Below are 14,921 nucleotides of genomic sequence, written 5' to 3' on the forward strand. Positions count from 1 at the left end.
AAAATGGGGTCACTTGTTGGGGGTTTCCACTGTTTAGGCACCTCAGGGGCTCTCCAAATGCAACATGGCGTCCGCTATCGATTCCAGTCAAATTTCCATTCCAAAAGTCAAATGGCGCTCCATACCTTCCAAGCCATGCCGTGCGCCCAAACAGTAGCTTTGCACCACATATGGGGTATCAGCGTGCTCAGGAGAAATTGCACAACACATTTTGGGGTCCATTTTTTCTGGCTGCCCTTGTGAAAATTAAAAATTTGAGGCTAAAGTAGCAGTTTTGTGTTAAAAATTTGTTTTTTTATTTTCACACTTCAACATTATAAAATTCTGTGAAGCCCCTGGGGGTTCAAGGTGCTCACCACACATCTAGATAAGTTCCTTGAGGGGTCTAGTTTCCAAAATGGGGTCACTTGTTGGGGGTTTCCACTGTTTAGGCACCTCAGGGGCTCTCCAAATGCAACATGGCGTCCGCTATCGATTCCAGTCAAATTTCCATTCCAAAAGTCAAATGGCGCTCCTTACCTTCCAAGCCATGCCGTGCGCCCAAACAGTGGCTTTACACCACATATGGGGTATCAGCGTGCTCAGGAGAAATTGCACAACACATTTTGGGGTCCATTTTTTCTGGCTGCCCTTGTGAAAATTAAAAATTTGAGGTTAAAGTAGCAGTTTTGTGAAAAAAAGTTAAATGTTCATTGTTTTCTTCCACATTCCAAAAATTCCTGTGAAGCACCTGAAGGGTTAATAAACTTCTTGAATGTGGTTTTGAGCACTTTGAGGGGTAAAGTTTTTAGAATGGTGTCACTTTTGGGTATTTTCTGTCATAAAGGCCCCTCAAAGTCACTTCAAATAAGATGTGGTCCCTAAAAAAATGTTTTTGTAAATTTTGTTGTAAAAATGAGAAATCGCTGGTCAACTTTTAACCCTTATAGCTTCCTAACAAAAAAAAGTTTTGGTTCCAAAATTGTGCTGATGTGAAGTAGACATGTGGGAAATGTTATTTATTAACTATTTTGTGTGACATATCTCTCTGATTTAAGGCCATGAAAATTCAAAGTTTGAAAATTGCAAAATGTTCAAAATTTTCGCCAAATTTCCGATTTTTTCACAAATAAACGCAAGTGATATCGAAGAAATTTTACCACAATCATGAAGTCCAATATGTCACGAAAAAACAATCTCAGAATCAGGGGGATCCGTTGAAGCGTTCCAGAGTAATTACCTCATAAAGTGACAGTGGTCAGAATTGAAAAAATTGGCCCGGTCACGAAGGCAAAAACAGGCTCTGGCACGAAGTGGTTAAAAGGGTTTTCAATATATAAAATGCCTAAAGTCAATTCTAACCAATGAAACTCTTCATAGAATGAACAAAAATGATTGGCTCTTCCCTGTGGGAAACCACACCCAGAAACAATGAATTTATGTATAAATATTTTATATGAGTGATATGTTTTTAGGCACCTGATGAAGACTTTTATAGTTGAAATGCGTTTTGCAAAGGTTTCAAATTTACCATGTCTTAATTTTAGCATGTTTTTACCTTTGATCTCTTTCATGTGTATACTTCGTTTGCACTTTGATTTGCCAGATCATTATTGCAGCAAATAAATACTAGAATCTTTCAAGTTTGCTGCTTATCTTCACCTTTATTGTGGATTGGAAAACCCCCCCCACCAACGGAAGTGCATTGAAGACATTGCTGGAGCTTAGACATCATTGGTTATGACCACTAACAGCTAACTAACTGTCACTATATGAGTGGACGTAACCACGGATACCTAAGCTACTGCAATGCCTGCATATGGGATAAGCGACATAGAAAATCAGAAGAACTATACTACATATCTAATTGGAGGTATTTGCTATTATTATTATTAAATTATTATTATCTACTACATATTGGGATAGGATCTAGGAGATGAGAATACCCTTTTAATGAAGACTTAGACATTCTGTTGCAAGTGCTCCTGAAACAAGTTCGTTTTTTCATAGAACTTTAGAAGCACCAACTGTCATCTCCTTTCTCAGTAATGGGAAATTCTGTATTGATTGAAGTCAGATTTTACTTGTGAATTGAGAATTTTGAGACTCTTTTAGACCAAGAAAAGAAAGAAGCAAGTTTCTCTGATGAGATATATTGTAAAGTTTCTATTTTCGTTATTGTATTATTGATTTATGGAAAAATAATTAAAATGACCGTTAGTCTTTAAGGCTACCATCTGCTTATCTTCACCTTTATTGTGGATTGGAAAACCCCCCCCCACCAACGGAAGTGCATTGAAGACATTGCTGGAGCTTAGACATCATTGGTTATGACCACTAACAGCTAACTAACTGTCACTATATGAGTGGACGTAACCACGGATACCAAAGCTACTGCAATGCCTGCATATGGGATAAGCGACATAGAAAATCAGAAGAACTATACTACATATCTAATTGGAGGTATTTGCTATTATTATTATTAAATTATTATTATCTACTACATATTGGGATAGGATCTAGGAGATGAGAATACCCTTTTAATGAAGACTTAGACATTCTGTTGCAAGTGCTCCTGAAACAAGTTCGTTTTTTCATAGAACTTTAGAAGCACCAACTGTCATCTCCTTTCTCAGTAATGGGAAATTCTGTATTGATTGAAGTCAGATTTTACTTGTGAATTGAGAATTTTGAGACTCTTTTAGACCAAGAAAAGAAAGAAGCAAGTTTCTCTGATGAGATATATTGTAAAGTTTCTATTTCCGTTATTATATTATTGATTTATGGAAAAATAATTAAAATGACCGTTAGTCTTTAAGGCTACCATTCACCACAATCCAGTGCATGAGCAATAGGTTTTCTATGGTTCAAAGATTCTTTTCTATTGTGTTGCCTAGTAAAGACTAGTGTTGAGCCACCCCCGTAGTGTTCGAGTTCGGTTCGGTTCGTCGAACACCCGTGTGTTCGCCGAACTGTTCGTCGAACTGTTCGTCGAACACCTTCGAACACCGTTAAAACCAATGGCAGGCAAACAAAAACACATAGAAACACATAGAAAACACCTTCAAAGGTGTCCAAAAGCTGACAAACTGCTCAGAAGACACAACTAAGACATGGAAAAGTGACAAGTACATATAGTCATGCGAAAAGAAAAGAGGTGGAGGAGTAAAAGGAGGGGGAGACACAGATATAGGCATGTCATGCCCTTCTAAAATCCAAAAAGTGAGAAGCCGACACGCTCAGTCCGCTCCTGCCCGTGCCACCTCCGTGTCGCCGGGTTTGTGCCAGAGCCGCGGTGAACCCTGACGGTCAGCCCCCCTCTCCCAATACTGGTGCCTGTCCGCTGGTGGGTCGAGCGAGCCCCCCTGTGGTGGAGGCAGCTCTAAGCTTTTTAATTTAAATTGTCTCTCTAATTTGAATAAATACACTTTAAATCCATTTACAAGGATCTATTGGAGGGCAAGTCTCATGCCAGCAGCCGCGTAATTCCAGCTCCAGTAGCGTCCACTAAAGCTGCTGCAGTTAAAAAGCTTTTATAAGGATCGAGCTCGGCTGTCCACCGCAAGGCATCCTACTGCCAGTCCGAGCCCCTATGCCTTGGGGTGCCTCCTGATGCTCTTCACTGAGTATCCCGTGGTCCCGAAGCATTTCCTTTGAAAAAATGAAGTGTCCAAACTACAGGTGGTGTAGCTTGCTTAACAGCCGGGATAATCCGCTGACTAGCAGACCCTGCTACTAGGCACAAAGTATTTCCTGGGCTAGATGCAGTTAAAAATTTGTAATTAGATACTCTCGTTGGATGCTGAGAACGCATTCTATAGAGTCTCCTGGCACGCCATATATGATTCTCTTAAAAAGCTTGGGGTAGGGGTCTAGGGGACCCTTTTATAGCCAAAATCACAGCCCTGTATCGCAATACGTCACCTAGGCTGAAGATAAATGGAACTGTAGCACCCTGAGGGCTCGGTTGCTACAGAGGTATTGCACCTCACCCAGAGGTGTGATATCTCACTCTCAGGTAAGGATGTAGTGTGGATCAGGACCCGACACCTGCATGCATTACACCACATTGCCGTGGGGCAGGGCGACCAATATGCCCCTGAGATGGGCACGACAGTCCCTGTCCCTGGCTGGAGTGGGGGGAGGGAACACTGAGGAAGGGGAACCCTGTAGTGCAGGAGCAGGGAGGAAGCAGTTCCTGGGTGCATTGAGAAGGGAGTATAAAAGGTGGGCACCATCTTAGTTCAGTGCAGAGAAGTCTGAGCAGAAGTGGCAGGGAGCAGGGGCTCTGCATGAGCTCTGCTCCGGAGGCGGGCCTAGTAACAGAGGCCCAGGCCTGGAAGAGGGAGAAGGAAGGAAGAGGAGCGGAGAAGGCTCCAGGAACGAGGAACGAAGGGATCTCAGGGGTGCGGACGGGCGAGTCGCCACCGCACGCCAGAATCCACCTGCGTGGAGGAGTCAGGCCAAAGGGGGAGACCGGTCCCCGAAACTAGTGGAGGCAGGAAACGACCCTCAGCTAGAAACAGGAGGCTGTGACATTTTATGTGGCGCAGCACCTCGCTACACCCGCTAGGAAGGCACCACATAGGGTCAGGGAAACTGGCGCCAAGTTTACCAAGAGGAGGCCCGAGGCAGCTGGACAGAAGGGTTGGTAAGAAAGGCCAGACAAAGGACACACAAAGGGGGTCCTGTGAAGCACTCCAAAGTTATCTGGGAGTTGTCTGAGCCCCTCACCTGGTGAGCACAGTACGACGTGGGCAGCCGTTACCTGCAGACGTGGTCTGGATTATAAGAACTGTGAGTAAAGGCCCTGGACTGCATCACTGACTCCGTGTCATTACTGCTGCTGCCCTGCACCATCACCCCCATCCTCCGCATACACTGCCCTGAGGCTATACTCCTCCCGTGGGGAGTTATGCTACGCTCTGCTGCACCTACAACACCAGCCTCAGCGGTCTGCCCTGGAGCGGCGGTTCACTCTGACCGCAATCCACGGGTGGCGTAGTCGGACATTTAAACATCAAAACCTCATAAATAGTTCCGCCACTGGTTTGACCGCCCTGAGCCACGGAACCGGGTTGCCGCCACGGAGACTACAACCACCAGCATCCACCAAAAAGGGTCCGGCTCCGGGTGTCCCAAGGCCCAGGGGGCGCGTCAGAACATTTTCATCACCTTTCACAATCACCAATGGGACAAGGCAGGGATGTTCTCTGTCCCCTCTCTTATACATCCTAGTGACGGAGCACCTGCTCTCATCAATTCGCCATAACCCCAATATTAGGTGGATTGAGGTGGGAGGCACCGAGTACAAGTGCTCTCTATTTGCTGATGATGCCCTAGTATATATCACTCAATCACATATATCCATCCATGCTGTTATGGCTGAAATAGATCACTTTGTTACATGGTCAAATTTTAAAATCAATGCAGCGAAGTCTGAGGCCCTCGATGTCTCCCTCCCCAAATCCATATAGGATTCCATCCAGTCCAACTTTCCCTTTGCCTGGCCCTCACAGGGTATCAAATACTTAGGAATTCCTATTCATAGAGACCTCTCCCATCTATGTTATCTTAATTTTGGGCCCTTTATTGAACAACTCCATACAGACCACGGTTGGCAAGTTAGAACTGTAAGATTCACTACGTGAACCACTGGTGTTTTGTGGAAAAGCACATGTACACTGTGTTCCAAATTATTATGCAAAAAGTGTTTAGGAGTGATAAGGGAAGAATTTGTTTGTTTGTCAGTTAAACTCATTGATGGTGATGTGTGTCAGGGCTCTTTATATCACTGTAAGCAATTGCAGACACCTGTGCTAATTAGTTTGGCAGGTGTGTCCAATGAAAGGCAAGACTACTTAAGAAGGCTGTCTCACATTATTAAGCAGCCTACATTTTCTGCCAAAATGGGAAAGAAAAAGGATGTGTCGGCTGCTGAGAAGCAACAAATTGTGGAGTGTTTAGGTCAAGGCATGACTACAATCAACATTGTGCGATGATCAGGATGAAGTGTCTTGGCAATCAAGAAGTATGTAGCTGATTCACAGTACACACGTGTGCGTGCTGATAAGGGCAAATTGAGGACTCTTTCCTACAGGCAATTACGTCAGGTTGAAAGAGCAGCGGCAAAAAAGCCTTGTCATAGCAGCAGACAAGTTTTTGAAGCTGCTTGTGCCTCCAACGTCCCCCGAACAACAAGATGCAGGGTCCTTCAGAGGTTTGCAGCTGTGCATACGCCATCCTGTCGACCTCCTCTATCCACTTCACACAAGCAGAAACGGCTCCAGTGGGCCAAACATTACATGAAGACTGATTTCAAAACTGTTTTGTTCACGGATGAGTGCCGTGCAGCGCTCGATGGTCCAGATGGATGGAGTGGAGGATGGCTGGTTGATGGACACCCCACGCAAACACGGCTACAGCGCCAACAAGGAGGAGGTGGAGTAATGTTTTGGGCTGGAATCATGGGGAGAGAGATTGTCGGCCCCTTTAGGATCCCTGAAGGCGCTAAAGATGAACTCCATAATGTATGTGGATTTTCTCAAACAGCACTTCCTGCCATGGTTCAAGAAGAAGAACCGTGTATTTCACAGCAAGATCATTTTTCTGCATGATAATGCACCATCTCATGCTGCACATAAAATATCTGCATCTCTGGCTGATATGGGCATAAAAGGGGACAAACTTATGGTGTGACCCCCATGCTCCCCTGACCTCTACCCCATTCAGAACCTTTGGAGCATCATTAAAAGGAGTGTCTATGATGGCGGGAGGCAGTTCACATCTAAGCAACAGCTCTGGGAGGGTATTCTGTCCTCATGCAAAACAATTGAAGCAGAAACCATCCAAAACCTGACAAATTCAATGGACGAGAGAGTTCAGAAGCTCCTTTCGAACAAGGGGTCCTATGTGAAAATGTAACATCACCTAGAATAAAGTTTTGAGTTGAAAACTGTTTGATTTCAGTTTCTAACAACCTGCTAATGCTTATAATTTCAAAAATGACCATTTTTTTGGTCTTTATTAAAATGAAAAGGTTGATCGAAAAGTTTGGGGGATCTAAGAGTGTGGCAACCCAGTAGTCATGATTACTTCGAATTCTGACAATATGAGGGTCATGCTGCAGGTAGTGCAGCAAGAAGGCACTTATGTGTCTTGCGCATCTCGGAGCCCCAAAATTATTTTCCGGGCTAGATGCAGCTAAAAATTATTATTAATTTTAAATCTGGTGAAGCTTTAGTATAGATGGTCTAATAGGATCAGTGCTGCACACTGCTACAAAGCCCAAATTATTTTCCAGTCAAGATACAGATAAACATGATTAGTAATTTTAAATCTGGTGGAGCTTATTATAGATGGCCTAATAGAATCAGTGCTGCACACTGCTACAAAGCCCAAATTATTTTCCAGCCAAGATACAGATAAATATGATTAGTAATTTGAAAGCTTAAAACGGTTGGTAGGGTGATTTTAACCAATCATCAAGCTTTTACTCTCCCCAGGATGACACAGGGGTAGAAAAGTCGTTTCGGATCCATGATTTGTTCATCTTTATGAACGTGAGTCTGTCTACATTATCAGTGGAGAGCCGCGTGCGCTTATCTGTCAGCACACCACCAGCAGCGCTGAACACACGTTCAGACAGAACGCTGGCTGCGGGGCATGACAAGATCTCCAAGGCGTAAGTGGCTAGCTCTGGCCATTTATCCAGATTGGAAGCCCAAAAAGAGCAAGGGTCCAGTGACACAGTCGTGGCTTCAATGTTTACTTGGAGATACTCCTGTACCATCGTCTCTAGACGTTGACTATGTGTCAGACTTCTTGTCTCCTGTGGCCTTGCAAAGGATGGGCTAAAAAAGTGGTGAAATGATTCCGCAAAATTGATGTTACCAGCAGATACTGTGGTTCTGTTACGGTTTGAGTGCTGAACACTTGACGGTCCCACGGTTGGCAAGTTGGAACTGTGAGATTCACTACGTGCACCACTGGTATTTTGTGGAAAAGCACATGTAAGATTCTGCAACAGTCTCTGCTGATACTCCTGCATGCGTGCATCCCTTTCTATGGCAGGAATAATTTCTGCAAATTTACTTTTGTACCGGGGATCTAACAGTGTGGCAACCCAGTAGTCAGGATTATTTCTAATTCTCACAATTCGAGGGTCATGTTGCAGGTAGTGCAGCAAGAAGGCACTCATGTGTGTTGCGCATCCAGGAGCACCAAGTCCCTGTTGTGTTGGTGGCGAGGTAACAATCATGCTTCCTTCCTCTGTCCTCTCCCCCCAACCTCGCACAACAGAAATGTGATCAAGGTCTCCCTCATCTGATGAGTCTTCCATCAGTTCGTCCTCCACTTCTTCCTGGGCTCCTGCACCTTCCTCACTAGTTTGGCTGCTACCATGCGCCCTGGTAAAACCATCTCCCCCACTCTCACATGCCTGCCGCCTTGGTGCTGCCGACCGTCTGGACCTTGCAGATGTTAGCCCTTCCGCATACAACTCCTCCTCCTCTACTTCCTCCACCTCCTCTTGTGCCACCACCTGACTCCGAATTCTGTTTAACATGTGCTCCAGCATGTAAATCACCGGAATAGTCATGCTGATAATGGCATCGTCAGCACTAAACATCTTCGTCGCCATTTCAAAACTGTGCAGAAGGGTGCATAGGTCCCTGATCTGAGACCACTCCTCCAGCGTGATTTGCCCCACCTCTGGATCTCGTTGGCCCAGAATATACGTCAGAACGTATTGCACCAGGGCTTGTCGGTGCTGCCACAGTGGCTGCAACATGTGCAGAGTTGAATTCCACAGGGTAGGCACATCGCATTTTAGCCGGTGAAGTGGCAGGCCCAACGACTTCTGTAGAGATGTAAGTCGCTGAGCTGCGGGATGCGAACGGCGGAAGTGAGCACACAGCGACCGTGCCCTCTGCAGAAGGCCATCTAGTCTGGGATAGTGGGCTAAAAATTGCTGGACAACCAGGTTCAACACGTGAGCCATACAAGGCACGTGTGTGACATTGCCCCGGCGAAGGGCCGCACCCAGGTTTGCAGCATTGTCGCACACGGCCTTCCCTGGTTTCAGGTCCAGTGGAGACAACCATTCATGAAATTGGTTCTCCAGAGCTGACCACAACTCCTCAGCTGTGTGACTCACATTTCCCAGACATTTCAATGTAAAAACCGCCTGATGACGTTGAGCTCTACTGCCAGCATAGTAAGGAGGTGTGCAGGATCCCTTCTGCGCAGTTAGAAAGCTTGTGGCATGACCAGACAGGCTTTGGGTGCAGGTGGAAGACCGAGAGGAGGTTGAGGAGGCAGAAGCAGTGGAGGAACTTTGACATAAAGAGGATTGACGCACAACTCGTGGGGACGGCAAGACTTGGACAGCAGCCCCTTGTCCTGCTGTCACCATAGTTACCCAGTGCCCAGTCAGCGACATGTAACGCCCCTGTCCATGCCTACTTGTCCAAGTGTCTGTGGTGAAATGCACCCTGTCACACACAGAGTTTCTCAAAGAAGCGGTGATGTTGTGTGCGACATGCTGGTGGAGCGCAGGCACACCTTTCTTTGAGAAGTAGTGCCGACTGGGCATCTGGTACTGGGGCACTGCGACGGACATAAGGTCTCGAAAATCCTCTGTGTCCACCAGGCGGAAAGGCAGCATTTCTGTAGCCAAGAACTTGCAGATGGTGAAATTCAACCTCTTAGCTTTCTCATGGCTAGGAGGAAATGGTCTTTTACTTGTCCACATCTGAGGGACCGAGGGCTGGCTATTGTGCTTAGACGGGGTTGATAAGGGTGTCCCCGGCAAACTGCCGGTCTGTGAGGAAGATGCAGGCGGACATGTTAGGTTGCCTTGATCCAAAGGTGGTGCTATCGATGTCGGACAGCGCTCAACACCAGCTGGTGTTACCACCTCCAAAGAAAATGATGACCTGCCAATCACGCTGGCTGTTGCGGGTAAAGAGGTGGCAGGTCTGCGCCCCAAAACAGGTGTGACTGCTGTCCCCCCAGTCACAGAGGATGAAGAGGCCGCGGATGCACAAGATATGGCAGACGGTGGTTGGCCCGGCCGGCTAGGCCGCATTGTAGCACACTGAGCTTCCCACTGCAACTTATGCTTCATGTCCATGTGCCGGTTCATGCATGAAGTACTCAAACTATGTATTTTTTGGCCTCTACTTAGCTTTTGCTGACAAATGTTACAGATAACACGAGTTGGGTCATCTTTATCGATCTGAAAAAATGCCCAGGCTATGCAAGGCTTAGCACCCATGCGACCTGAAGAGCCACCACGACTTGTGGTGAGAGGCAGAGTTGTGTTTGAGGATGCAGTTGTTGACGTGCTTCCAGTACTACGTCTCTGTCCAGGAAGGCGCAACCTGACCTCGTCGTCACTAGCATCTTCCTCCACCTCCTCTGCTGACCTCATCTCTTGGCTGACTGTGGGTTGACAGTAAGTGGGATCTCCAACCTCATCATCATGACCCTGTGCGTTATCACACCCGTCGTCCTCAGAGCCAACCTGTTCCTGCCCTGACAAAAAACTAAAGTTGTCGCTCCAATCAGGTATTTGAGTCTTATCATCGTCTTCCTCATTGTCTCCACCAACAGGAGTTACAGTTTGGGAATGAGGGTCTACATTATGGTCAGAACCTTCTGCGTCTGGTCCTGGATCCGACTCATAAAGATTCTGGGCATCAGTGCAGATCATTTCCTCGTCTGGATTCACAGAAGCGCTGGAGTCGACCTCTGATTCCCAGGCTATAGTATGAGTAAACAGCTCTGCAGACTCAACCATCTGTTCTACCTCATACTCAGACGGGCAGCTGGAGATTTGGGAGCTGTGAGGAAGCAAGTGCGATTGGGGTGACACCTTTGAGGACTGGAGTATTTGTGATGTTGAAGTTGATGTGGAGGAGAGCCCACTTAAAGGAGCACTTGATATCCGTTGAAGCACCTGCTGTTTTTGTGCCTCATCTGGAATTTGTAGCGATTGGCGTGGCCGTAAGAAAGGGATCTTATCACATTGTCCGCTAAAAGAAGTAGACATTTTAGTTTGGCTGGAAGATGGTCTTTCTTCTGCCGATGTTACTGTTGCTTTAACACCTACCCCACGGACACAACCTTTTTTCCCCTTCCCAACACGCCTATTCCCCTTTCCACCAGCAGCAGGCCTTTTTCCACTCATTTTGGTGGTTAACTAATTAACAACTCTGGAGTTGTTTGCACAAAAAAACAATGGATGGGAACCGAGCAGAGCTGAGTGGCCAAACTGTGGTATTAGGCCAAAACTATTGGCTGGGTTAGATGCAGAAAAAAATTATATTCAATTTGCAACCTGATGGAGGTCAGTATAGATGGACTAATAGAGAAAGTCCCACACACTGCTAGAAGGCCAAATATTTTTTCAGAGCTAGATGCACATAAAAATTATTTTTAATTTGCAACCTGATGGAGGTCAGTATAGATGGAGTAATAGAGAAAGTCCCACACACTGCTAGAAGGCCAAATATTTTTTCAGAGGTAGATGCAGAAAAAAATATATTCAGTTTGCAACCTGATGGAGGTCTGTATAGATGGATTAATAGAACAAGTCCCACACACAGCTAGAAGCCCAATATTTTTTCAGAGGTAGATGCAGAAAAAAATATATTCAGTTTGCAACCTGATGGAGGTCAGTATAGATGGACTAATACAACAAGTCCCACACACAGCTAGAAGCCCAATATTTTTTCAGAGGTAGATGCAGAAAAAGATATATTCAGTTTGCAACCTGATGGAGGTCTGTATAGATGGATTAATAGAACAAGTCCCACACACAGCTAGAAGCCCAATATTTTTTCAGAGGTAGATGCAGAAAAAAATATATTCAGTTTGCAACCTGATGGAGGTCAGTATAGATGGACTAATACAACAAGTCTCACACACAGCTAGAAGCCCAATATTTTTTCAGAGGTAGATGCAGAAAAAAATATATTCAGTTTGCAACCTGATGGAGGTCTGTATAGATGGATTAATAGAACAAGTCCCACACACAGCTAGAAGCCCAATATTTTTTCAGAGGTAGATGCAGAAAAAAATATTTTCAGTTTGCAACCTGATGGAGGTCAGTATAGATGGACTAATACAACAAGTCCCACACACAGCTAGAAGCCCAATATTTTTTCAGAGGTAGATGCAGAAAAAAATATATTCAGTTTGCAACCTGATGGAGGTCTGTATAGATGGACTAATACAACAAGTCCCACACACAGCTAGAAGCCCAATATTTTTTCAGAGGTAGATGCAGAAAAAAATATATTCAGTTTGCAACGTGATGGAGGTCAGTATAGATGGACTAATACAACAAGTCCCACACACAGCTAGAAGCCCAATATTTTTTCAGAGGTAGATGCAGAAAAAAATATATTCAGTTTGCAACCTGATGGAGGTCTGTATAGATGGATTAATAGAACAAGTCCCACACACAGCTAGAAGCCCAATATTTTTTCAGAGGTAGATGAAGAAAAAAATATATGCAGTTTGCAACCTGATGGAGGTCAGTATAGATGGACTAATACAACAAGTCCCACACACAGCTAGAAGCCCAATATTTTTTCAGAGCTAGATGCATAAAAAAATTATATTCAATTTGCAACCTGATGGAGGTCAGTATAGATGGACTAATAGAATGATGCTATGCCCAAAAGATTTTACTTCACTAGGTGCAGTAAAAAAATTGGTATTCTATACACAGGTGGTATATCTTGCAACACAGATAGGCTACTCCACTGACTAACACACTCTGCAATAGGCCAAAAAGGATTAGCTTTGCTAGATTCAGCCAAATGCTGTGAAAAAATCTTGCACAGCACTGGCACAGACCTGCCTGGCAAAAACTGATAGGAACTGATGTAACCTAGTCCTGAAAAGGACTCCAATTACAATTAGTCTTTACTCCCACAATCTATCTATTTAAGAGCACAGACCTGCCTGATAAAAGTCGTAGGAAATGCTGTAACCTAGTCCTTAAAAGGACTGCAATCACAACTATTCCCTACTCCCAAGCTATCTGTAGATTTGTGCGAAAATTGGCTTGAAATGAACAAGGTATAGCGCACACAGCAACAGCGGTGCCGTCTAACACGCAGCTGCAGCAGTGAGAAAATGGTGGCAACGGGGAAAATGGCTTGGTCTTATAGGGCAAGGACATGTGACATACACTGCCAATGACACATGCCCTTGCTTGTGTGAAAAAAAGCACTTCGCTCCGTGTGTGCGCTGCTGATAGGCTGACAGATTGCACCTCCCCACTGTAAATGCGGGAAAGAGAAAAAAAAAATGGAGATCTTCATTGTTCCTGCAGAGATCCATCCCCTGCCCCTCCCCCCACCCCACTGTACACTCAAACTGTGTAATAACATTAATTTTCATCATTACTGAGAAAAAATCCAGTTATGATTTTGGTGCACGAACAGTTATCGAACATAACCTCGAACAGCCGAATTTTTCTCAAATTGTTCGTGTTCGCCGAACGGCTCGAACACCGCCCAAAACAGCTCGAATTTGAGATTGGCGAACAGTTCGAGTAGAACAACGCTCATCTCTAGTAAAGACTTGGCCTCATTCTTTAGGGTATTGCCTGTCCTAAAATTTTGCCTCTGTAAACTAACGCTGATGGATGCTTGTATATAGGCGATCAGCACTTGTTTACCAGCCTATAGCCTGCATATGTAAAAAGCCATTGGCATTCTGCAATCACACTGATGAACTGCCTGAGAGAGTACCTTCCTTCGCTGCATTGATGCTGCAGCTAAGATCAATACAATTTGAAATGTACTGTACTTCACCATCCTAGATGATTCAATATATTGATAAATACTGATTATATAATTTATGCTTACCAGCTATATGACTAGAGCCACAAACATCAGATGTTGCCATAATGGATATTGTGGATTCTTTATAATGTTTCAACATTTATTATAACTATGCTAACTACCTGCCTGCTCTTCTTTTTCCAGGCTGCTCTGTTGACAGGGTGTGACTACTGATGTCATATAGATTGATAGCCAGCTCCCTGCAGTTATGTAGCAGGGAGCCAACTGTTAATCAGCATGACATTTGCTGCCACACTTTGACAAGAGAGCAGAGAAGAAGAGAAGCCGCAGAATCGCAGGCAGGAGTGGTCTGTGACCACTCTGTGCCTGTAGAGATATGCGCCAGGCAGAAGAGGCAGGTAGTTAGCAACTATCTACCTGTTAGTACTTAGGCCCAGAGTAAAAAAATGAATATAGTTCTGGATAACCCCTTTAATAATGTATGCAGTTTGTATTGTGCAATCTGGTGACAGATCCGCTTTATGTACTCTTGTTTACTTATAAACAATTTTATGTGGTCTATTTAATGTGAGCATAATTTCACTTTTTAATAGTTACAATGTCGAATTTTAAAAATCACAGCAAATGCTTAACTATAAGCACTAGTGTTGAGCGAACATGCTCGACACTGCTCGGTACTCGCCCGAGCATCACGCTACTCGGGATGTTCGGCGAGCACCGAGCATTTCCGGGTTACTAGGGCGGGAGCTCGGGTCTCCGCCCTGCATGTTTGGCGCTCTTTACAGAGCCAATGAACATGCATGGATTGCCAGCCAGTCACTGTAATGCCGCAGCCATGTTGTTTGTGGGCATTACAGTGATTGGCTGGCCGCACAGCGTCACCTCGAGTATTTAAAACCGGGCGCCGCCATCTTGGACACAGTCGCTCCGGATCAGACAGTGTAGGGACAGCGCTGCTGATTTAGAGAGACATATATCCTGCGAAATAGTTAGTGTAGGGTCTGTAAAGGCTGCCAGATCAAACAAACAGTCCTTCTCAGGACTAATATCCATCCCAGATATCAGGCAGGCAGGCAGGCAGGCTGTATAGGAGACGCAGTGGTTATACCAGCAAAC

This window comes from Phyllobates terribilis, unplaced genomic scaffold, assembly GCF_046119375.1.
Source record: "Phyllobates terribilis strain yellow unplaced genomic scaffold, ASM4611937v1 Scaffold_3__8_contigs__length_932513732, whole genome shotgun sequence".
In the NCBI taxonomy this organism is placed as follows: domain Eukaryota; kingdom Metazoa; phylum Chordata; class Amphibia; order Anura; family Dendrobatidae; genus Phyllobates; species Phyllobates terribilis.